The sequence below is a fragment of the Mirounga leonina genome, unplaced genomic scaffold (assembly GCF_011800145.1).
Source record: "Mirounga leonina isolate KUSES-001 unplaced genomic scaffold, KU_Mleo_1.0 Mir_115, whole genome shotgun sequence".
In the NCBI taxonomy this organism is placed as follows: Eukaryota; Metazoa; Chordata; class Mammalia; order Carnivora; family Phocidae; genus Mirounga; species Mirounga leonina.
Window position 1 is genome coordinate 58,128,024 of NW_023270268.1, and position 24,612 is coordinate 58,152,635.

The following is a 24,612-nucleotide window of genomic DNA, read 5'->3' on the forward strand; positions in this document are numbered from 1 at the left end:
TCTTAATGAGGCAACAGTTTAACTCCCTTTTAAAAAGTGTTCATTGTACTTTGGGTTGATTTGGTCTGAGTTAATTTATAATAGTTCCTTTGGTAATGAGTCTAACTCCATTTTTGATATTTGGTTGTTAACAGTTTTAAAGCTGCCCCCTTCTTTCCTGCCCCACATCTAGATAAGCTGATGGAAAGCTCAGCTGCTTCCTCCTTTGGTACCTGCAAGAAGGTCAAACCATGCACATTTCATCAAGCTAATCACCCGTGCCCACCATAAAAGCCAAGCTACTCTCCTTTCCCAGCTTTCTAAAGTCAATTTCTGACCAGCTTGAGAACCAGCATGACTCTCCACAGCCAGCCTCTTAATGTTAGTAAGTAAAACTTTTCATATCTTTTGGTAAGTGTGTATTTGTGGTGTCATAAGAATGAAAATTTAGATGAGGGTCCATCTTGTCTCAACAGAATGACTACAATACTTTCCATTAAATATATATATATATATATATATATATATATATATATATTTAAAACGCAGGGAGTAAAGGAATTTGCTGGAAGGATATGCGGTGGTTCCTAATATTAATGGAAGGCTGGAAAACCAGGCTCAGAAACTGGGCAATGACCAAGAGCATGCAGGTAGCAAGAAAGAGAGCCAGCATCATGCCTCAGGGACAGTCTGGTTAGGATATTACTGCTGGTCCTAATGCCACTGAGTACTTATCACTGTCTACATTGCTGAACTCTGGCAGCCCTGGCTGCCAATACTGCCTGAAAATGTCTCCAAATACCAATATCATTCAGTCACCATTTCGAGATTCAAAACTGGAGGTATGAGCATTTAATTACTAGAGCTTATGTATCCACACTGTAGTCAGCCACAAAGCATGGAGGAGGTTTAACTGGCTTCTTCTGACTTAATAATATCTTTCCGTTAAGACATGCATAATTGAGGATAACCTCAAAGTAGAAATGTTGTTCCAATTCTGCATGACAAATGTGTATGTATCACCACATTATATCTTTTACACAGTGTTCTTTGATGCAGTTACACTATTCTTAAGTGATTACTATTTCTTCCCTGAAATCCTTTCTTTACTCAGCTTCATGAGGTTTTTCTATTAGAGTTAACCACCTTTTTACTTTTGTTTCTTTTTAAAAAATTTTGTATTGATTTTTCTCTCCTTTCTATCCCCAAATAAAGACACTTCTCAAGTTCTCTTTCCCTTTCTTCCTATGGTCCAATAGAGATAAACTCATCTTCTGAACCTCAACTCTTCCTTATATGTTTGGTACTGAGTCTACATCTACAATACAGATATCTTCCTGTCGAATCAGTCTTTCATTTCTGTTTCCTTTCTGAATATTTACATCTAGACTTTCCCCTAGAGGGTAAAAGTGAAAATGACCTAGACTTCATCACCTTCTCCCAGGCCTGGTTCTTCCTTAAGATGGACCTGCCTCTGTAGGCTGCCCTGTCTTCTAATCATCCCACCGCCACCATGGAGCATGCTTACTTTCTCATGGCCTGTGTCACCAAGGATTGTCAAACGCTCTACAAACTTTTTGCCAAATTATTATAAACAGATTGATGCATATGAGAACATGTAAAACAAATCAGAGTTTTTGGATCTGGCTGAAGAGCTTTATTGAATATCCATGTGTTTGTATCTTCACAGTTTTTTATGAGATGAATTCTTTGAGAAGAAATATACAATCTCAGTTTGGAAAAGAAATTAGAGAATTTCAGGGGTTATCCCTAGAAATATAACCCAGGAGAAGTAAACCTCACAGCTTGCATGTGTTGGAAATAGCTGTAATAGTTTGATTCCTTTTACAATATTAATTTGCTTGGATACTGTATCAGATGTCTCTTCTATGCTACTTTCTATTTTTTCTGCCTCACCTGTTTCTGGCATTTTGGGCCACTGTTCTCGGCCTTGCTGCTGTTACTCATTAATTGATTCTGGGTGGTCTTCAAAAAGTATCACACCAGTGAAACACGCTTCACACTATGCCCACATCACACAGCTTCTGTTCCTAGCCCTGCAGCTTACCTGTTGATGCTTAAGTGTGAGATGTCAGGGGACATCTGATGCTCAGTGCCTATGGTTTGGAAGAGGGGAAATTAAAGCCCAATAAATTAACTTCTGACAATAGAATATCAGACTGTAGGATAAATAATTTTCTCTTCCTTCCCAACTATCATTGTAAGTAGGGGTCTTTATATTTTCTTAGAGGACAGTCTAAGATCTTGAGACCAAGCAAGCAGTGCATATAATAATAAGTGGTAGCTAACTCTGCCAAATACTCTTATGGTGGCTCTCCCCTCTTTTCCTGCCTCATCCCCTTCCTCCCCTAACTCTGGATATATAGATTTGTACTCCCTAATAGAATGGAAATGCTTCAGACTTTTCTTTCTGGGAAAACTAACACAGGTGTGCTAACTAACACACAAATACCCTGAGAAGATTATTTAGAAGAAGCTGGGCTTAGAGAACAAAATCCTTTGATGATGCCAAGGCCCAGATGGGGGTGGGAGATAGGGAGGTAGAGAAAAGTTGTTTCAGGGGAATTTTCTAAGCATACTACTTATGACAGAAATTATGTACCTATGTTGATTAACTATAGTTAAAACTGCAAAAATACTCAGCCATCAGAAAGGATGAATACTCACCATTTACATATACATGGATGGAACTGGAGGGTATTATGCTGAGCTAAATAAGTCAATCAGAGGAAGACAATTATCATATGATCTCACTCATTTGTGGAATATAAGAAATAGCACAGAAGACCACAGGGAAGGAAAGGAAAACTGAATGGGAAATCATCAGAGAGGGAGACAAACCATGAGAGACTCTTAACTCTAGGAAACAAACTGAGGGTTGCTGGAGGGGAGGTGCGTGGGGGGATGGGGTAACTGGGTGATGGGCATTAAGGAGGGCACGTGATGTGATGAGCACTGGGTGTTATATGCAACTGATAAATGATTGAACACTACATCTGAAACAAATGATGTACTATAAGTTGGCTAACTGAATTTAAATAAAAAATAATACAAAAAAATAAAAGGGGATTAATCTCCTGGTGTTTCTAAAGTAGTAAATGTATATGGAGGCTTTGTTTTTTGGGAACCAAATTGCCCATATTTACATTACCTTATAAAGAGGTATCAAATTTGATACTTTTTTTTTAAAGATTTTATTTATTTATTTAAGAGAGAATGAGATAGAGAGAGAGCATGATAGGGAGGAGGGTCAGAGCGAGAAGCAGACTCCCCGCCGAGCAGGGAGCCCAATGCGGGACTCGATCCCAGGACTCCAGGATCATGACCTGAGCCGAAGGCAGTCGCTTAACCAACTGAGCCACCCAGGCGCCCCAAATTTGATACTTTCAATGACTAGAAGTAATGGCCAAGTCCAGAGCTGAAGCCAGACCTCCTTTTTTAGGGTAAATTTTATATCTTCAAACTTTCAATCACATGAGTGAACATTAATCACCAAAATAAGAAAGAGAATTAGTGCCAATAAGTTTGCAGAAATCATTATCCAACAAGTTTGCATGGTGTGACTTATCCTTGATTTATCTTCTTGATGATCTGTGATATTATTGAGATTTTAAACATCATTTATCCTATTACCAACTATCTTTTGAAATGTTCCAGGACTGCTTGCTTGCACTGGTTAGGGAGAAAACATACCTAAATGAACTTAATGAAAAATTCAGGCTTTGAAACCCAAGCTTTTTTCATATTTTATAGTCAAAACACATTTGTCATAGTAAAATCTTAATACTTGTAAATTTGTACTTAGATGAAAAAGTATCTTAGTGTCCTAGTTGCCAAAATTGTACGTGGCAACCTCTCTAAAACTATATAAGTTAGACAGGATTGAATTGTTTTACAAGAATACATTTTCTTCTTTCTAGTAAAAATAAAACACCAAAAAAAAAAAAACCTCCTAAAAAACAAACCTTATGTAGAAATCCATCCATTATTTCAGTCATTTTGAAATTAATTCTTGAAATTAATTTTTACATTAAAAGTATAGGATTAAATTTACTCTGAAAGGAAAGTATCAAGGAAATTGGATATAAGATAGTTTCTCAAGAAAAAAAAAATCCTGTTTCTAAATTTCTGGCACATCTTAATATTAAATTTTCTTGAGACACTATTTGGCTTGGCAGAGGCCCTATGTCAATTATCTTTCAGTCATGCAAAAAAAAAGCATATAATATTAGGAAAATGTATGGTAAATTTGATGCACTTAATAGGTAAAAATTATTGGACAGAATATAAAAAGTACTAATACTAAAAGAAGAAAATGATAAATTACATTTCATCAACATTGGTAAGATTTTCTTACCAAAAGACAACTTAAAGGATAATTCATATACTGTGAAACATACTCAGAATATATAGATTGCAAAAAACATTTATATCTAGAATATGTACATATTTCTATGAAAAAACAATAAAAAGATGGATAACCCAGTTTAAAAAAAAATGGCAAAAACCTTGATGAGACACTTTGCAAACGGTAAGTGAATGCCCAATAAATATCTGAAAGATGGTCAACACTTTTAGTCCTTGAAGATATGCTAAATAAAGCAACAATGAGATACTATTCACACCTCTAGAAAGGCTAACCAAAGGGGGAAAAGGATTCTAAACCCTATCAGGCATGTGAGCCAATTAAAACTCTCAAGTATTGTTGATGGGTGTTGGATTAGTTTGCTAGGGCTGTTTTAACAAAGTACTACAAAGTGGATTTCTTAAGAGATCTATTGTTTCACAACTCTAGAGACTAAAGGTGTGAAGTCAAGGTGTTGGCCGGGCTGGTTCCTTCTGAGGGCTGTGGGAAGGATCTCTTCCAGGCCTCTGTTTGGCTTGTAGATGACTGTCTTCATGTTTATATAATATTCTCCCTCTTTATATATGTTTCCAAATTCCTACTTTTTATAAGGATACTAGTCATATTAGATTAGAAGCCACCTTAATGACCTCATTATAACTTAATTAAGTGCATCTACAACAACCCTATTTCTAAAGAAGTCCCCCTTCTGAGGTAATGGGGATTAGGGCTCAACTATGAATTTTTTTTTCTTTTTAAAATTTTTTATTGTTCTGTTAATCACCATACATTACATCATTAGTTTTTGATGTAGTGTTCCATGATTCATTGTTTGTGTACAACACCCAGTGCTCTATGCAGAGCGTGCCCTCTTTAATACCCATCACCAGGCTAACCCATCCCCCCACCCCCCTACCCTCTAGAACTCTCAGTTTGTTTCTCAGATTCCATAGTCTCTCCTGGTTCCTCTCCCCCTCAAATTTCCCCCACTTCATTCTTCCCCTCCTGCTATCTTCTTCTTCTTCTTTTTTAAACATATATTGTATTATTTGTTTCAGAGGTACAGATCTGTGATTCAACAGTCTTGCACAATTCACAGCGCTCACCATAGCACATACCCTCCCCAATGTCTATCACCCAGCCACCCCATCCCTCCCATCCCGCTCCACTCCAGCAACCCTCAGTATGTTTCCTGAGATTAAGAATTCCTCATATCAGTGAGGTCATATGATACATGTCTTACTCTGATTGACTTATTTCACTCAACTATGAATTTTGGATGAAACTGGTATAATCACTTTGTAGAACTGTTTGCAGTTAAATACATCTCTATGCTACAATCCAATAATTTCACACTTAGATAAAATGAATGAACTAAATGTAATAACATGGATCATTGCAAAAACATGATGTTAAGTTTAGAAGCTAGGGACAAAAATTTCAATTTATATGAAATTTAAGAACAGACAAAATTAATCTATCATATTAGAAATTAGAAAGTGGTTTCCCCACATGTGAGGGAGGGAAAATGACTAGAAAAGGCAAAAGGGAAAATTGTGAGGTGATGAAAATGTTCTTGTTTTTGGATAGTGATCACACAATTATACAATAGTCAGAACTAGACAAACTGAACACCTAAAGTTGGGTGTATATTATTATGTTAATTAGACCTAAATCGTATACAGACACATATATACACATCCATACAAATACATATTAATATATAGTTACTTAAAACTAGAACTGACACTTCTAACTCCATGTTGTTAAAATTCAAACACATAAGAAAAATATTAAAATTAAAAATGCAAATCATGGTTGACACTTCTGTCTTAAACTTGTTTTATAATAAAATTTTGTACTAAGAAAATAACCAGTGAATTTTAATAAAAGTGGAGTTCAAAATTGTGTAACAACAGGAATTCATAAATCTACTTAAAATTGTAGTATTCATGATTCTTCCTTTGGAAAAAAAAAACAACAATTGCTATAGGTAACTTAAAATTTAATATGCAGGAGAGTAAATACAGCTCCCTCAGACTTTTCAGACTTTAACTTCAACATAGTTTTTGATTTCTACATTAAGACTCTTATATCAGGACAGTGTCTGTTAGAATGTAGGTACAAATAGCCCCATATTCTCATTGGCTAAATACAACAAAGATTTATTTCTCCCTTCTTCCTCTGTATGTCCAAGAGGGCTTTAAGGATTTTGCTCATCAGAGGCACTTGGTTAAGAATCTTTCCCATTCACCACCACAGGGGAAGTGAGGCTGTAGGGTCTCTGGCAATTAAATTCTCCAGTCAGAAAGTGAGGTGTATAGGTTCTACCTACAGATCATCGCTAGAATTTGTTATATGACCCTGTCTGTCCCACCTCAAGGTGGGAGGGTGTATATCCATCCTCCCATGTCATGGAAAGTGACGAGGATCAGATATTGGTGAACAATGTTAACATATTTCTTATTTAGGTAATGGGAAAGGCAGATTCTGGGGGCTCTTAAAATCATACAAGTTTCTTTCCAAACCAAAAAAAAAGAAATATATTTGGTTTATGTAATTAGAAAGTTCTCCATTTGCTCATGTTAGTAAATAATTTATCAGCAAACTTTTAGGAGCTAAAATCGTTTAGATAATGCCTCCTTTTTTATTTACTTATTTTTTTAAAGTAATCCCAATGTGGGGCTTAAACTCAGGACCCTAAGACTAAAAGTCACATGCTCTACCAACTGAGCCAGCTAGGTACCCCTAGATAATGCCACTAAAACATCAACTATTCACAACTAGAGGACAAAATTTAAAAGAACAAAATAAAATAGAGTGTACGATGTGCAATATTCTTTCTTTGGCTTATTTGAAGACCCTCAATTGTCCAAGTGTTCTAATGATCACTGCCTCTGAAAAATGTATTTGATAAATTGCAAAGGTTTCTTGCAACTGCTCCTGATCAAATGTTTAAAAAATATTTATTATAGAACACTAACTTTAATTTGAAAGAAAAGAAAGGGAAAAAATTCACAACTTCACTACTCCAGCCATTATAGTGGTTGTACTTTTTCTAGCTTTACATATCAGCCTGTATCCATTGGCAGGTAATTTTTACTTATTAAACACAGAATAGATATAGTTAATGCCTTTTCCCTCACTGACAAATATAAGCATTTTCTATGCATTTTACTCTATATTTAAGCAGAATACTGTGAAAAATTCTGTAAATCCATAAAAAAGACAAATTATCTGAGGCAGAGTTGGCTAGTTTTCTACCCCAATACCATCTCTTCTCCTTAGGAAGTTAAAAAAATACATACTTATGTAAGCAAAATATCCAGGTAAGGATTATATCTTCCAGGTTCCCTTGAAACTAAGGGCTAAGAAGTTTTGATGAGTAAGAGGTAAGAAGATCTTTTCTTATGGTATTTCTGGGAATAATCCTTAGCAGGATGAGAGGTTCTTTATTTACTCCTTTGTTCATCTGGAATTTAGACATGATGACCCAGTTTGAGAAAATCATTGTGGAGTATCAAGCTGGAATGAACCGAGGTTCTGGAAGAGAAGGCCTGGATTCAAATGTCTCAAGAGATAAACAGCTAACTTGTCCATCCATTATTTATTTTGTTTGATTTTATTTTAGTTTTATTTTGTTACATGTTGTTGAACCTAAAACTACCAAATACAAGTCAGAATTCCCTAGCAAAAGTCCTAGATATGCTTGTGCTAAAAAAATTCTAGTAGTATGGGGCGCCTGGGTGGCTCAGTCGTTAAGCGTCTGCCTTCGGCTCAGGTCATGATCCCAGGGCCCTGGGATCAAGCCCCGCATCGGGCTCCCTGCTCCGTGGGGAAGCCTGCTTCTCCCTCTCCCACTCCCCCTGCCTGTGTTCCCTCTCTCACTGTGTCTCTCTCTGTCAAATAAATAAATAAAATCTTAAAAAAAAAAAAAAGAAAAGAACTGTCTTTCAGTTTCTAAAAAAAAAAAAAAAAATCCTAGTAGTATAAAAGGTAAAAAAAAAAACATTAAAAGCATTCACTTTTTATTTCCTTTCCCCAGAATAACATCTAAGTTTTGTTCATTCTCCAAATAAATATTTATTTACCAGTGTAGATAAGATCTAGACATAGATGGATAGTTATATAAGTACATTCTGACTGTGTTAGTTATTGTAGTAGTTTTTATCTATGTAGATATTGGTGTAGATATAGATACATATGCACATTTTTCTGAATTAGCAATGTTAGGCAATATTTACATGGTATGAAGGATAAAAAGAGTAACTAACTTTTACTTCAATTCACCCTCTTTTCTTAACCTCCTTGATTTCATTATTATTTTTCTTTTTTTTACTTTTTATTGTTATGTTAATCACCATACATTACATCATTAGTTTTACATGTAGTGTTCCATGATTCATTGTTTGAGCATAACACCCAGTGCTCCATGCAGAACGTGCCCTCCTCAATACCCACCACCAGGCTAACCCATCCTCCCACCCCCCTCCCCTCTAGAACCCTCAGTTTGTTTTTCAGAGTCCATCGTCTCCCATGGTTCATCTCTTCCTCTGATTTCCCCCACTTCATTCTTCTCCTGCTCTCTTCTTTTTTTTTTCCTTAACATATATTCCATTATTTGTTTCAGAGGTATAGATCTGTGATTCAGCAGTCTTGCACAATTCACAGCATTTACCATAGCACATGCCCTCCCCAGTGTCTATTACCCAGCCACCCCATCCCTCCCACCCCACCCCCCACTCCAGCAACCCTCAGTTTGTTTCCTGAGATTAAGAATTCCTCATATCAGTGAGGTCATATGATACATGTCTTTCTCTGTTTGACTTATTTCGCTCAGCATAATACCCTCCAGTTCCATCCACATCATTGCAAATGGCAAGATCTCATTCCTTTTGATGGCTGCATAATATTCCATTGTATATATATACCAAATCTTCTTTTTCTGTTCATCTGTTGATGGACATCTAGGCTCTTTCCACAGTTTGGTATTGTGGACATTGTTGCTATAAACATCGGGGTGCACATACCCCTTCAGATCCCTACATTTGTATCTTTGGGGTAAATACCCAGTAGTGCAATTGCTGGATCGTATGGTAGCTTCATTATTATTTTTCTAATGTTCCTTCTGAAATGGTATATGACTACTTACGTTATTTCTTGATTTTTCAAGTGTATTCAATATTTGTTAATTCTCCATCAAATAAGTTGAGAAAATTAATAGATTTTCATTATCTGCTATTTTCCACTCTGCCTCCCAATTTTTGTTTGTTGTTATCATGGCATATATATTATATGCTATTACAACACATATATGTTATATAATATATAGTATGACATTTAATTTCTGTAGTCACATTTTAGCAGTTTTATATATGAATGATTTAATACTGGTCTTTATTATTTTAACAGGGCTTATCATTTTTATTTTGACTTGCCTAGATTTTCCTAGTCGTTACATCTAAAAAGACTTTTATGTTTTGAAATGCTTTCCTGCTTCTTCTATAGTTAAATGCATTTGGATGGGTACACCACTCTTGGGTCTTCATAATTTTACAGTCATTGCTCCATTGTCTTCGGGTTTTACTATGGGTCATCATGCTCTGGAAAACATTGAAGAATGACTTCCCTTATTTCTCCCTCTAAATGTTTGAGAAGCTTTTTATCCTTGAAATTCAATTATTTGTCTCAGTACAGATGACTTTGAATCAATTTCCCTAAATTAGTGTGGGTCCTTTTCATTTCAGAAAATTCAATTCTTTATTAATTTCAGGAACAATTCCCACAATTTTGTTGTCAATTTTCGCCCATACCTGTTTATATTCTATTTATGTCATGGGCATCATTTTTCTTTAAACTGACTCAGTTTCTTCTATCTTTTAATGACAATTCTAAAATATATAATGATATTGATTGTGGTAAAGAAATGGTTTGTTTTCTATAAGAGATTTGACTTCAGGGATGCCTGGGTGGCTCAGTCAGTTAAGCGTCTGCCTTCGGCTCAGGTCATGATCCCAGGGTCCTGGGATCGAGCCCCGCATCAGGCTCCTTACTCAGCAGGGAGCCTGCTTCTCCCTCTCCCTCTACCTGATGCTTCCCCTGCTTGTGCTCACTCTCTCTCTGACAAATAAATAAATAAAATCTTAAAAAAAAGAGAGTTAAAAAAAAAAGAAATTTGACTTCATTTTCTCCACAGTTCAAGAAGGTTGTTAGGTAAACAAAGCCTAAACCTAAACAATTTACATTCAATTTTTTTTCTCAGAGTTGAGAAATGACACAGATCATTTTTGGGAAGTTTTGCATATTGATAATGTGCTTATTGTACCTTTACATCTAGTAGATAATTTGGTTGGATATGTTATTCCAGGTGGAAGTTATTTTCCCTCAGAATTTAGAAGGCTTTCCTTCATTTTCTTTAGCTTCTAGTGTTGCTGTTGAAAAGTCTTATGTCATGCTGGGTACACCTTCCTTATATTAATAGCTAAAATTATTGTTTCTCTATGAAAGCTTTTAGAATGGTTTCTTTAGTCTGTGTATTCTAAAATTTCGGGACGATAAGTAAGGACATTGATATTTTTAATTTATTTTCCTGGACAATCAGTAATCCTTTACAATTAGACAATTCATGGCTCTCACTTCTTATGACATTTAACGTTACTTATTTCATATTTTTCTCTCTTTTGTTTTAGTTTATCTTTCTGGAGCTCCTGTTATTTGAATTTGGAGCATCTAAAATAAAAGTTCTTTACTTACTCCTTACTTTCCTAATTTTCAATTTCTTCTGCTCTGTGTTCTAGAAGATTCTGCAATTTTACCTTTCTTTCCTTCATTTTTACTATAAAATTATGATTTCTCAGAGCTTTTTATTTGTTGTCTGTGTGGCTTTATATGGCATCTGATTCTCTTACAAGTGTGATACTTTTACTGATAGAAAATATTTGACCCATCACAGAGAAGAAACTCCAGACTTCTGATAGCATAAAGGAAATTACCTGGCAATGCAGATGAGGGGGGGGTCTTTACGGGTCTATTTCTTAAACACACTTTCAAATTATCCAGGTTTAGTTTAGCCTCACTCTCACCCTTTCTGAGAGATACCAGATGGTAACAATCCCTGTAGTGTAAACTGGGTTGCTTTATTTTGATACCATGGCTTTAGAATTGAGCTTTAGGATTTGGCTTCCTTGTGTATGTTAAGTCACCATTCATAAATCTGTCTACAGCTCCTAAAGTTGTTTTGATATTTCCTCTCCTGTTCACTGTGTCCTTTTAGGTGCTTTAACTTAACAACAACAAGAAAAGTTAAATCCTATTTTCTGCCATTTTAATAGAGTTTTGAGGATGAACAAATATAAACATGTGACATCATTCTATCTTTAACTAGACAGCTTTGTATTCATATTATTTGTATTTTAACATAAATATGTAATTGGTTGAATTATTCTTAAAAACGTGGTTTGAAATATTCTAATCTAAATTAAGAAAAATCCCTCATAATCTTTAAATATTTCCAAATGATGCAATAATACCTCATGGGGACAAAATAACCAGTGTCATTATTTCTCTTGTCTACACAAAGTTTATGAAAAGCTCAAGAGAAAAGGTTCTGAGTTGATCACTATCTGTTCGGGGTTTTGTTCTCCCTCTCCCCCTTCCCTCTCTCTTCTCCCTCTTTTGAACTCTGCATTTTTTCTTTCTCAGATATATATTTTGGCATCTGAACTGAGCACATGTAGAATGTAAGAAAGAAAGAAGGAACTGAATGGATTTGAAGCTTCTTGATAAAACACAGCTGCTCATATTGGAGGACATTTTATTGAAAACATAAATTCTCACAAGCAGCACCTGGAGCCCCATAGTTTTCAAGCTGACAAGACTGTACTGTGAACATTCTAACTAAATATTTAACAACTGTGGAAAATGTCAATTATATAAATGGTGAAATGATATACTCTAGATTTATATAGCACCAACTGAGCTCATAGTCCAGAAAAAAATCCACATAAATATTTACTTGTGGAATTTGTGATATTTTACATGGACTGTTCTAGATAACTCTTACTACACATGAGTGCAAACCACTATTTTCCCTCAGAAAATAATTAATAAATACAGATGAAATAGAAATGGACAATATGACCCTGAAGAAGTTAAGAATGGAATTATAATTTCCTGACCACAAAATGTGATAGATATGACACTAGTTTCTCCCTATAACCCACCTGTTCCACTCCCCTGTTTTCCCTCCCTCCCCAAATTAAAAGGGCCAGAGTACCTGTGTTTATGATGCTATCTGGATGAAAATTAAAATTATCAGTTGAAATTCTGAGTGTTTACACATATTTGGATGTTTTTTGTTGAGTACACCAAATCTATAACTTTTAAATTTCTTTGTAAAGTTTTTAATTTTCATCTGGGTGTTGTCTAAAACATCTCATTAATTTATTCAGAAGTTAATCACTCAACTGTTTTGTTTTTTCTAGCAACTATACACAACATAGCCCCATACTCTTATTTATCCTTAATATTAGTCATATTTCCTTAGGGCCCAGGTTCTTAATGGGTATGACTATGGGCATGTTCTCTGAGGATATATTGGTTTGGAGGAGAGGTCTTTTGCAAACTATAAATTCACCCCCGCTCCAAGACTGATATATTTCTAGAAATATGTAGTCTCTTTTTCCCAGTCTCCTAATCTCCCGTCTTCAGCAGCACTGCACTAAAAATCAATTGTGCACTCCTAAAGTATCCCATGTCAGGAAAAAAAAAAGAAAAAAAAAGGTTATGTGTTGTTTGAAGCTCAATATATATATTGAAGTGATTAACTTCAATCCTGCATGCGTTATTAGGCATACAACATGATGGCTATGTTCACAACATCATTAGACTATTCAGACATAATTACTGATTACCAGAAATATAGGGTCAGTGATGAGAACAACACACATTTTCAACTTTTAACAGTACAAAAACTAATTTTGAATAATTGTATTTTTAAGTCATTAACTGAAGAATTTTAGGCTTTGCACATTTATGTAATTGTATCTTTAAAAATATGTAAAGGTTAAAATTGTGGAACATAATGAAAGAAATCTCAGATTTGCAAACAAAATGAAATACCTAAAGGTGAGATAAAATTAATCATTAGTCTACACAACAATATTAGTTCAAATTGATTGGGTGCTAATTATATACTAGGCACTGTTTTAGGTGTTTTATGTGGATTAACCAATTTACCTCACATAGCAGCCCTTTAATAATTTACTTCTCAGGAAAAAAAAAATTTACTTCTCAGAACAACACTTTGACATTATAATTATTTTCCTCATATTGCTAATCACATATATGATTATGTTAAAGCAATGGATGACGAGTTAGGAGAGCTTGTATCCAATTGTGGTCTTGCTTTTGGTTCAGGCACAATGCTCAGTTGCTTCATTGATAAGATGAGATTCTGTGCCAAGGAGACTTGAATTTATCTTTCAGTTTGAAAACGCTGTGGATTAAGTAAAAAATAAATTATCTGAGCTAAGCATTTTCATTTTCTTGATTTCAGTCTTCAGGGACTGTACCTCAGTTTTTTAAAATCACTAGCAATATTAGTAATAGTGCCTTTCTCAGAGGGCTGACTGGAAAATGTGTAATGAGTTATTATAATGAGCTAATGCAGGTAAAAAGTTAGAATAGTGCCTGGTCTCTAACAAGCACTTGGTAAATTGGAGCTAATACTGTTTTTTGACTAAATATCAGGTTTTAAAGATTTTTTTATTCTATAACATTGTAAAGCTATTATATTTCATATTATCTAGTAAGTCTGCTTTAAGTTTTTAAATTAGACTGAAACAATGTAGCTATTAACAATAATAGTAAACTTAACTCTTTCTTGTAAATTGTTAATATAATCTTACATCTTAGTATTAAGATGTTATCCATTACCTTTATTCAATGATATCAGATAGTTTATTCTTTATTTCACCCAGCATTTAGAATTTGTTTACTCCAAATATAATAGCTTTACTCAAATGAGTTTTGCTTTTTATTTTCTTCTCAACATTCCTTTGAGATAGCTAATTTAGAATATTCATAGATATTTTATTTATAATTAATCTAAAATTCTCTTTGATGGGGCGCCTGTGTGGCTCAGTTGGTTGAGCGTCTGATTCTTGGTTTTGGCTCAGGTCATGATCTCGGGGTCATGAGATCAAGCCCCACATCCAGTTCTGGGCTCAGTGGGGGGTGGTAGGGGGAGAGGGTCTGCTGGATATTCTCTCCCTCTTCTTCTCCCTCTGCTCCTCCCTCCACTTTCTCTCTCTCTAAAATAAATAAATAAATCTTAAAAAGATAAAAAATTAAAATTCTCTTATTGATTTTCCATCTTTCCCACAATGTGATCTCACAGTATTTTCATGTTGCTTTTATCTGCTTATATTAGCATCTACTTTCCCCAGTTTTTCACAGCTGTACCCCTCACAAAAATTCAGTCCTACATAATTTTCTAATATACTTTTGACCAGATTATGAAGTACTATATATTATTACCTCAGAGTCTCATGTGACAAGGCTAGGCAACTAAAAACCTGTAACTACTTTATCAAGAATGAGATTTTGTAATCAAGAAACTTTTAAGTCTCAATTTTCTCTAGACAAGTAATCTTTTTTTGAAAAAATTATACACATCTTCATATATTTGTAAATTGGGATCTAAAAAGTTTCCATCACAAGTTTAAGCAATATAAAAGAGTAATTTCCGACATTATGTAAACATTGCCATTAAAACTATGAAGTCACTCTTGTAAATGTATCCATTGGAGTTGAAATACTTTATTGATCTGATACCTAATATCATCCATTTAAAAATAGGAATAAGCAACCAAGTGTATGAATTTATTATAGTTTCCTTTTCTTCTTAAACTCCCATTTCTATTCCATCCCTGGGCTCAGAATTTACCCATTATATATCTATGCTTGACAGTATTTTATTGATCATCTTTTCTACTTCTCTGCATCAAAAGTATGTGTGTATATTTAAATTCAATTCATTTAAAAATTTCATTTTATTATAGGTTTGGTGTTTAATTGTGGATTTCATTTTCATTATTATTGTTACTCAATGCATATTTATTAAAAATAATACGTTCTGTTTACATTTATAATAATAGTGCAAAGGTAGAGGATAATGTATCTTGAGGTATAAAGGATTGTTTTGTTTTTCAATAAGATTATGTACCTATAGATGACTATTAGGCTAAAATGAAACATTACCTGCCATCACTTCTATTCCTCTTTTTGTTTTGCAGATGTAAGCTTGAGAAAAATATAACAATGTCACAGATGCTTTAAACTCCTTTTGAGTTACATTTCAAAAGTTATATTGTGATACACCATCATCTATCCATTGATCTATCAATATACATCTCAGTTATTTTTTCCTTCCTTTTTTTTTAAGATTTGGAATTTATTAGGTTTGTAAAAGAATGGTTACTCAGACCCTTTCTTAATTATATAGAAGTAGCCAAAAGGCTTTATTTTTTAGCCAAAATGCTTTATTAAGTTATCAAATTGTTATTAGCTAAAGTATCTATTATTCTACTATAAAAATGTCTGGGAAACTTGAAATTTCATGAATATATTGAGTGTAATATTTTTTGATAAAATGCTTCTATATTAACATATGTTTTAAATGTATTTTTTAAAAGATTTTATTTATTTATTTGACGGAGAGAGACAGCAAGAAAGGGAACACAAGTAGGGGAGTGGGAAAGGGAGAAGCAGGCTTCCCACTGAGCAGGGAGCCTGATGCAGGGCTGCATCCCAGGACCCTGGGATCATGACCTGAACGGAAGGCAGATGCTTAATGACTGAGCCACCCAGACACCCCTGTTTTAAATATTTTTATTGAAACATTTTATCTGAAGATTTGATTGATTCTAGCTATGAAATAATGTCTATCATATAACTTAAATGGCAAAGACATTTCTCCTTTACAAAGTGCTACATAAGACTAAGTTTTTACCAAGAAAAATATGGCTCTGGGTTTAAATACAAATAGATTTCCGAGATAAGCATTTGACTTCTGAAATTTTAATTCTAAGATGAATGGATGAACGGCTAGCTCAATAAATGCATGGAGCCTTACTATGAATTTGTTCCCTGAATGAAAAGAGGCAATGCTTTTATCAATATTTCTGATCAATGCTTTGTTTGATCTCATGTGTCTTTCCTCAGCAACAATGTATGTTTTGGCAACAACTGGAGAGAGGCAATCTGGAGTAAGGAGGCACTATAGATACATGAAAATGTCCTATATTCCTTAAGTTCCACTCTACAAAAAAATTCAGAAAATTCCATCACAAGTCAAAATACATCATTTCTATAAGCCATGTTTAAGTTATTAAGATCGACCAAGACTTGAAGTTCTATATATGGCTTGTCCTATTTTGTCTATAGCAGACATTCTGATACCAATTCTTTGAATGCTCCCTGTAGTTTGTTGACCTAAAGACTTTGACACCTTGGCACAATGTGACATGGTAAAATTAGGGATTAATGAGGTAGGGATGGACAGTTGTGAAAGGCATTGTTGCTAATGAAAAGAGGCTGGTTACCTCCACCAAATGTCTTCTAAGGCAAGTAAATTTTAAGAGTTATATGTGTGTTCCAGATGTGAAATTTGATTCTCTTAAAACCATCCATGTCCACGTATATACTGGAAAATCTTTGTGAGCCCTAGAGGTTGGCTCAGTTTGGAGACTGCTATTTTTAAACTGGAGATCCCTAATGTTGGTGTATATAAGAGCCAGGCAGGGAACCACAAGTGCTTTAATTCTTCGTGGATTATTAACTGTATTAGCAAATGAAATAGGTACTCTAGTGAATTTAAGAGGAGGTGCCCTAAAAGAGTAACTCATTATGTTTGCCATTCAGGAATATTAAGCCAGTTTTGACATTGGGTTTTTCAAAGTTAGAACTCCAATTTTTCTTCCTGTTATTAAATATTCTAATTTCTAAATGTTGAGAATTCATTCAGTATTTGCCTAAAACACCAAGTAGACTAAACAAAACATATCTGCAGGCAAAACCTATCTCAGAGTTATCTACTTGTCTGTCCTTATTCTTTCTCTTCATGTTCTCTGCGTTTATACTTTGATTTTTCATATTAACATTCCAGTACATTGCTGAGATTATAGACTGGTCTTGCTAGGGAATTATATCTGGTTTGTTCTTGGCATTGTTCTCTGAAGTTGAAGTAGTGTCTACTTTCTCTTCACCTGACTTGAAGGTCCACACATGAATGGACAGATCTTTTGGGATAATGCATTTTTAGGCATTTGTCTTAAGGGTAACCTGCTGGGTGAGATGCTCTTTTACTTTCTGCAGTTGGAACATTTGTTTCTCTTTAATGTCACACAGAGGCTTTCAAAATAATGTCTGAACTTGTTTTGCCTTTGCAAATGCTGTGCATTCAACCATCCAGTGGCTTGCAAATGGTCCAGCCTCTGTAAGCACATTAGCTTTCTTAGTACAGTCCACCAGAACCCCTCCTTCCTTTTTTTTCTATTTCCAGCAAGTCTTGTTGCTGGGGACACCAAAGCAAGTGTATCTACTAAGTCAGCACCCATTTAAAGATTTCTTCAAATTTCTCTTCCTTGTGTCCTATGGATGCACTCTTATTGTCCAGGATGCACTTTCTTACCATTTTGTAGTGAACTGCATTGAAATTCTTGCATAGTTACTATTGTCAACATTGTATTCATTCCCTCTTTGTATACCTAGCCTATGAGTCTTTCTTCTTTCTTTCTTTCTTTCTTTCTTTCTTTCTTTCTTTCTTTCTTTCTTCTTTCTTTCTTTCTTTCTTTCTTTTTCTTTTTTTTTTTTAAGATTTTATTTATTTATTTATTTATTTGAGAAAGAGAGAGAGAGAAACAGCATGAGAGGGGATAGGGTCAGAGGGAGAAGCAGGCTCCCCGCCGAGCCAGGAGCCCAATGCGGGACTCGATCCCAGGACTCTGGGATCATGACCTGAGCCGAAGGTGGTCGCTTAACCAACTGAGCCACCCAGGTGCCCTCTTTCTTTCTTTTTCTTTCCTTTCTTTCTTTTTTTCTTCTTTCTTTCTTTTGCTTTTCTTTCTTACTTCTTTCTTTCCTGAGTACTTCATTCTAATTCAAATTCTGTCCTCTGAAAAATCTATAATATCATTTAGTTCATACTACAAATTCAGTTACACTGTCTTGAATTATTATTACTTAATACTTTCTGTATCTTTTGACCAGTTACATTTTAAACTCCTCAAAAGCCAGTTAGGTAATTTGACTCTAGCAAATTGCTTTAGAAATTATTAGTTACTGGCCTACAATAAGTAGTCAATGAAAGTTTATTGTTTAGCTCACCCTGGCAACACAAATAGATGCTAAAGGAATAAGCATTATATTTTGTGTTAGAACTCAATGCCTTATAAAACTAGTTCAACACACAAATCTTGTAAAAGTAATTAGAATTAAATTTATAATTAATTGATTTTAAATTATTTTTCTGTCTTTTGTAGTAAGCATTTTCTTCCAACTTTTCTTCAAATTATGTTAGATTATGTATGTTCTTTTCAATCACAACATTTGGATACTTTAAATCACATCCTAAAAGTCATTTAGCAACTTAGGAGAAATGAAAAAAGCAAACTCATTACTCAAGGGAGAGAAGAGCTATGAAATGGTCAAAAAAGAAAAAAATAGTAATCTTTAAATCTCCAATATTCATGAATTTTATGGAAGTCTCTTTTAAAGAAGAAAGCTTTCACACACACAAAAGAGTGTATCAGAAAAGTAAACTTTGGTTCCTTCAGTGTTATGTAGAGATAAGTTTCAGTATGTTTTTGAATAAATTCAATCTAATCTGTTCCCTTATATTACTATTTCCTTCTTTTTGACTATCAAGTATCTTTCTGGGCTCTCACTAGTCTCATTCTCACTCTTATCACTGAGGTTTTTCTGATTTTATATTCTTATTGAAAAGTGACAGGAAAAAAATAATGCATATTGAGGAACAGTGATGACTGATGTCATCTTTAAACTTGTTTTACTTTTAATTTACATTTACAAACAAACCCTTTGCTTACCCCAACTTTAGCATCCATTTAACTTCATAGCAAAGAGAGCTCTCTGAGCGAACACATCAAAATTAATCTACTTGTGTATTTGTGCTTTAGTTAAATTCATAATTATGTAGTGAAATTATGAAATTTAATGGAGAAAACTATTTTGGTGCATAAAATCTTGTGGAGGTAATTAGAATTGGAAATTCTTTGAGCCACAAGGAAGTTGGCTCTGGGACGTCCTTTGCCTTTGCAAATTCCATACAGGATTGCAATAAACTCATCAATTATGATAAGTACATTAGCATTCCTATTCAGCACGGATGGCAGACTCAATATCTAGGTTCTACTAGCTGGCTTTAGTGTTCCCAATAGAATTTGTTTCTCAATGTATAATTTAATGTCTGATTTAATGTCTGTTAGGTAAATACAGTATTAAGTATAAAATAGATTTCACTATTAATATCAGAATACTTTTGGACTCACATTGTCTTCCATTCAAATTGTTCTGTCCTGTATACTTACACTTGATATGGTAATCTGTTAATTACTAAGATTTTGATCAGTTTATTTCTGGGTGCCAATGTTTCACGTTTCCTTTAATGAAACAAGTTTTATGTTGCAGAAAAATATTTCCCATGTGAAAGCTTACTCAGGCATGGTCTGCATCTGCACATCAATGGCTCCTCCGGTTTAAACTAAAAGCACAGATTTTTTTAAAACGAAATACAAGCTTATGCCATAAAGAAGTTGAATAGCTGGACCATAATGGATCAATAATGAGTCATTAGTGACTAAGGTGAGAGAAATATTGCTGTAAAGTAATAATAGACTTTGCAGCACATGCAACATTCAACAAGAACCAAATGCCAATGGAAATCCAGGTGCCAAGGCTTCCTGTGAGTTTACAAACTATTCAGAAGAACACAAACAATTTGTATCTTATAGTAGAGAAAAAAAAGAGTGCTTAAATCCCCAATTCTCATTAAGCTTAAACCACTTAGGTGGTGGAGAACACAGTTAGGCAAATTGTGTAGCATACTGATTACATGTAGCTCTTTCTAAAGCCAGGCATATAATCATATTCTAAAACAGTTGCCAACAATGTTCCTTATTTCTTTCAAATTGGTTCTCTTTTCCAAAAGGTTAAACAGAAACCTTACACTCTCTGACAGGGCTATGTATGTCTAATTCTTACAGGCACTTAGTATGCTCAGAAAATATTTGTTAAAAGCAAGAGTAGCTTTGAAACTAATTTACAACCAGTATAACAAGAGTTCTGCTTGGTTAGAAAGGATGTTAACTGTGGAACTAGAGCAGAATTCCAGAGGGTCCTGTTGAGGCAGACAGTAGCTTTCATTTTGGACGATAGAAATGTCTGAGAGATCCAAGAGAAGGTAGTAGAAGAGACAGCCTGAGAAACAGAGAGGAACTAGTGCCCAGAGGAGCAACTGTTTACAATCCAGGAAGTATTTCATTATTTTAATAAGTATTGGCTATCATGGCATAATAATTCCACATCATCAGAGAAAGACAAATACCATATGATTTCACTTAGATGTAGAACCTAAAAAGCAAAACAAATGAACAAACAAAAAATAGACTCTTAATCCATTCATCTGTCGATGGACATCTTGGCTCTTTCCACAGTTTGGCTATTGTGGACATTGCTGCTATAAATATCTGGGTGCACATACCCTTTCGGATCCCTACATTTGTATCTTTGGGGTAAATACCCAGTAGGGCAATTGCTGGATCATATGGTAGCTCTATTTTCAACTTTTTGAGGAACCTCCATACTGTTTTCCAGAGTGGCTGCACCAGCTTGCATTCCCACCAACAGTGTAGGAGGGTTCCCCTTTCTCCGCATCCCCACCAACATCTGTCGTTTCCTGACTTGTTAATTTTAGCCATTCTGACTGGTGTGAGGTGGTATCTCATTGAGGTTTTGATTTGGATTTCCCTGATGCCGAGCAATGCTGAGCACCTTTTCATGTGTCTGTTGGCCATTTGGATGTCTTCTTTGGAAAAATGTCTGTTCATGTCTTCTGCCCATTTCTTGATTGGATCATTTGTTCTTTGGGTGTTAAGGTTAATAAGTTCTAGAGAACAAACAGGTGGTTGCCTGAGGGGAGGTGGGTGGAGGGACGGGTGAAATATTAAGAGGTACAAACTTCCAGCTATAAATAAGTCATGGAGGCAAAATGCACAGCATAGAGAATATAATCATTAATAGTATAATAATGCATGGTGAGAGATGATGACTGTACTTATCATGGTGAGCACTGAGTAATATATAGAAATTGCTGAATTGTATATTGTACACCTAAAACTAACATAACATTGTATGCCAACTCAGTTAAAGAACAAAGGAACTAAACATCAACCTGAGTGAATGAATAAATGAATGATACCTTCAATAAGACTGCCCATCAAATAATTTCCTAGTGCTGATGTTACCGCTTGACATTGTCACGAGATGTCCTCAATGAGTCTGATGCTTTTTGTTTTATTTATGTATTTATTTATTTTAAGTAGGCTCCATGCTCAATGTGGGGCTTGAACTCATGACCCTGAGATCAAGAGTTGCATGCTCTACCAACTGTGCCAGCCAGGTGCTCCTGATGCTTTTTGTTTTAGACATTTCTTGTTCCATTCACAGAGTAGAACATAAAGTCTGAGACAAGTTAGGTGACATTTTACCTAGCTAGCAAGTAGTAGGGCAGGACTTCAGCACACAATGTATTTTGTCATCCCTGGTGCTTATTAAACTACTTCTGTTGGAGAATACAAGGCCCCCTAACAGAACCCTGTATAAGGGCTCCTAGTCCAAGTGAAGCCGTAGGAGTGGAGGACTGTTCAAGTATAGGGGGAACGAAGGGAGAAAGCAGATCCTTGAAAATCCTTGCAACACTTTGTCTTTTTCAATTCTAAAAAATAATACCTCAGGTATATTATCCATTGTATGAAATATATTTAAACAAGGCTTAATTATGGCAGGGTGTTCAAGGGAAATAGGTGCTCTGGACAAAGAGGCTCCCTAGTGAATGAAGGTGAGCCATAACTGAGTTTACTAGAGAGTTCTGTGAAGTCAGCTGCAGAGCCAGCCAGCCCCAGTGTGAATCCTAACTACACCATTCAGTAGGTGTGAGACATGAAGCACCTAACCCCTCTGAGCCTCCATTCCTTCATCTGTAATACAGGGATAATTGTCTTCATTCAATTGCTATGAAAATTTCGTGACATGACTTATATTTGAAGCTTGGCACAATGGCTGGCAAAAAATAAATACTAAATAAATGTTAGTCCTTACTCTTGCTATTTTTACATAAGGAAAATGTAAAGAGAAAGTCTTCATAGCCTTAGCAGCTGCTAAAGAGCTTTTTGTAGAGTGGCTATTAGATAAATGTTGGATGAGTGACCAATGAGCGATAACATGAAAGTAATTTTTTTTCTTGACTTATTTCTGTTCTTAGTATGATTTTCCACTGATAATGAAATTTCCGTTAGAATTTATTTTCCCCCCTGTTAGTCTGTATTTCTAGAATTATTTATATAATAGTCTGGAAGATAGTAAGTTTCAAAACTGTGGCAGACCAAAAATTATAATTTTATAAATGATCAATTCTAAATTTGCTTCATTTTATATAGGTGTATCTATAAAGCATATAAATTAAAATACAATGTAGTATAACATGATGCTATAGCAAGACAGAGTATAAATAAACTAGAGACTTAATTATAGCATATGGTAATATTTAGTACTTGTTAACATGCTACGCAAATCAATATAAGAGCCATGGGGTACCGTGAAATATAAGACGTGATCTCAGGCCTAAAGAGCACCACTCTAAGTTACCAGATAAGACATTCTTATTTATTTACTCATTTATGTATGCATTCATCCAATTAATCTTTTAATTCATTAAAACATGTACTGGGTGCTTGCAATGCGCCATGTGTGCTCAGCACTGAGGTACCATAATCACAAAATGATATTCTTGTTTTCAAGGTGCTCCAGTCTTGTGGAGAAGATAGAAATGTAAATAGCTAATTAAAATGAAATGTGGTAAGTATTATAAGAGTGAGATGGAAACATGAAATAGAATGTCAGAGATTATGAAAACAAATTGAATGTAATTGGCCATGAATTTGGTAGGGTTCACAGACTAGAAAAAGTTAAGGCCCTACAAGATGTTTCCAAGGCTTACCCAATACATTATTGTAAGTGATATTAAAATAATTGCAGGTCAGCTGGAAACAGAAAATCTTCCTGTAGGAAATGTATCTAAAACAGATCTTAAAAGAGTAGAAGGGAAGGAACAAACTATTCGATAATGTTAAATCAGTTATTTTATGTTCAGCTGTCCATTTTGACTATCCACCTGCCAAGTGAACTATGAATGTCCTTTACTTTGTGTCATGAATCATCAAATCTCTGTGGGCAGGGTCTTCACTGTTATTTGAATGAACTTTATATTACTCATTGTCTAGAAGACATCCCTGGGATCTGGTCCTTAATACCGGTCTTCTCTTCTCTGTTTGAACACTGTCCCAGATTGGGTCACTCACTTTCTGCCTCTTTTATGTTTATATTTACAAAGTGTCTCTCTCTTCTAGGCCTACTTATTTCTCCTAGTTTTCTCTATAGTTGCATAGACTATTTGATACTCTTTTCATAGATAGTCCTTCAAAAAATGAAATACCACTACTGTTTTGGCAAAAGTCCTCTCTTTTGTATACCAAGCATCCACAACCTCTTCAGCTCTATCCACACGGCACAGTTTCTTGGTTTTTGACCATTTGGAGAAGATAAATAAAGGTACAAGGAATATTTTTTCTTCAGTAGCAGGGATGGATTTAAAACTTTTTTTTTTTTTTTTAAGATTTTATTTATTTATTTGAGAGAGAGACAGAGAGCATAAGTAGATAGAGGGGCAGAGGGAGAGGGAGAAGCAGGCTTCCCTCCGAGCAGGGAGCCCAATGCGGGGCTCGATCCCAGGACCCTGAGGTCACGACCTGAGCTGAAGGCAGATGCATAACTGACTGAGCCACCAGGTGCCCCAGATTTAAGACTCTTAATAAGACCTTGGCTATCTGTCCACCTTTGCTGATGACCCTCTTTAGAATTAGAATTAGAATTAGAATTAGAATTAGAATTAGAATTAGAATTAGAATTAG

The 24,612-nt window shown here is 34.9% G+C and overlaps 1 long non-coding RNA gene across 1 annotated transcript in view; it reads left to right on the plus strand.

Moving 5' to 3' along the window:
• The first annotated feature begins 20,207 nt into the window (after positions 1 to 20,207).
• The window catches only part of LOC118000177, a 10,599-nt gene continuing 6,194 nt past the window's right edge, over positions 20,208 to 24,612 (plus strand). Inside the window, exons 1-2 of the long non-coding RNA XR_004676402.1 lie at positions 20,208 to 20,230; positions 23,444 to 23,500. This is a non-coding gene — a long non-coding RNA (uncharacterized LOC118000177). The remainder of the gene's footprint in view (positions 20,231 to 23,443; positions 23,501 to 24,612) is intronic.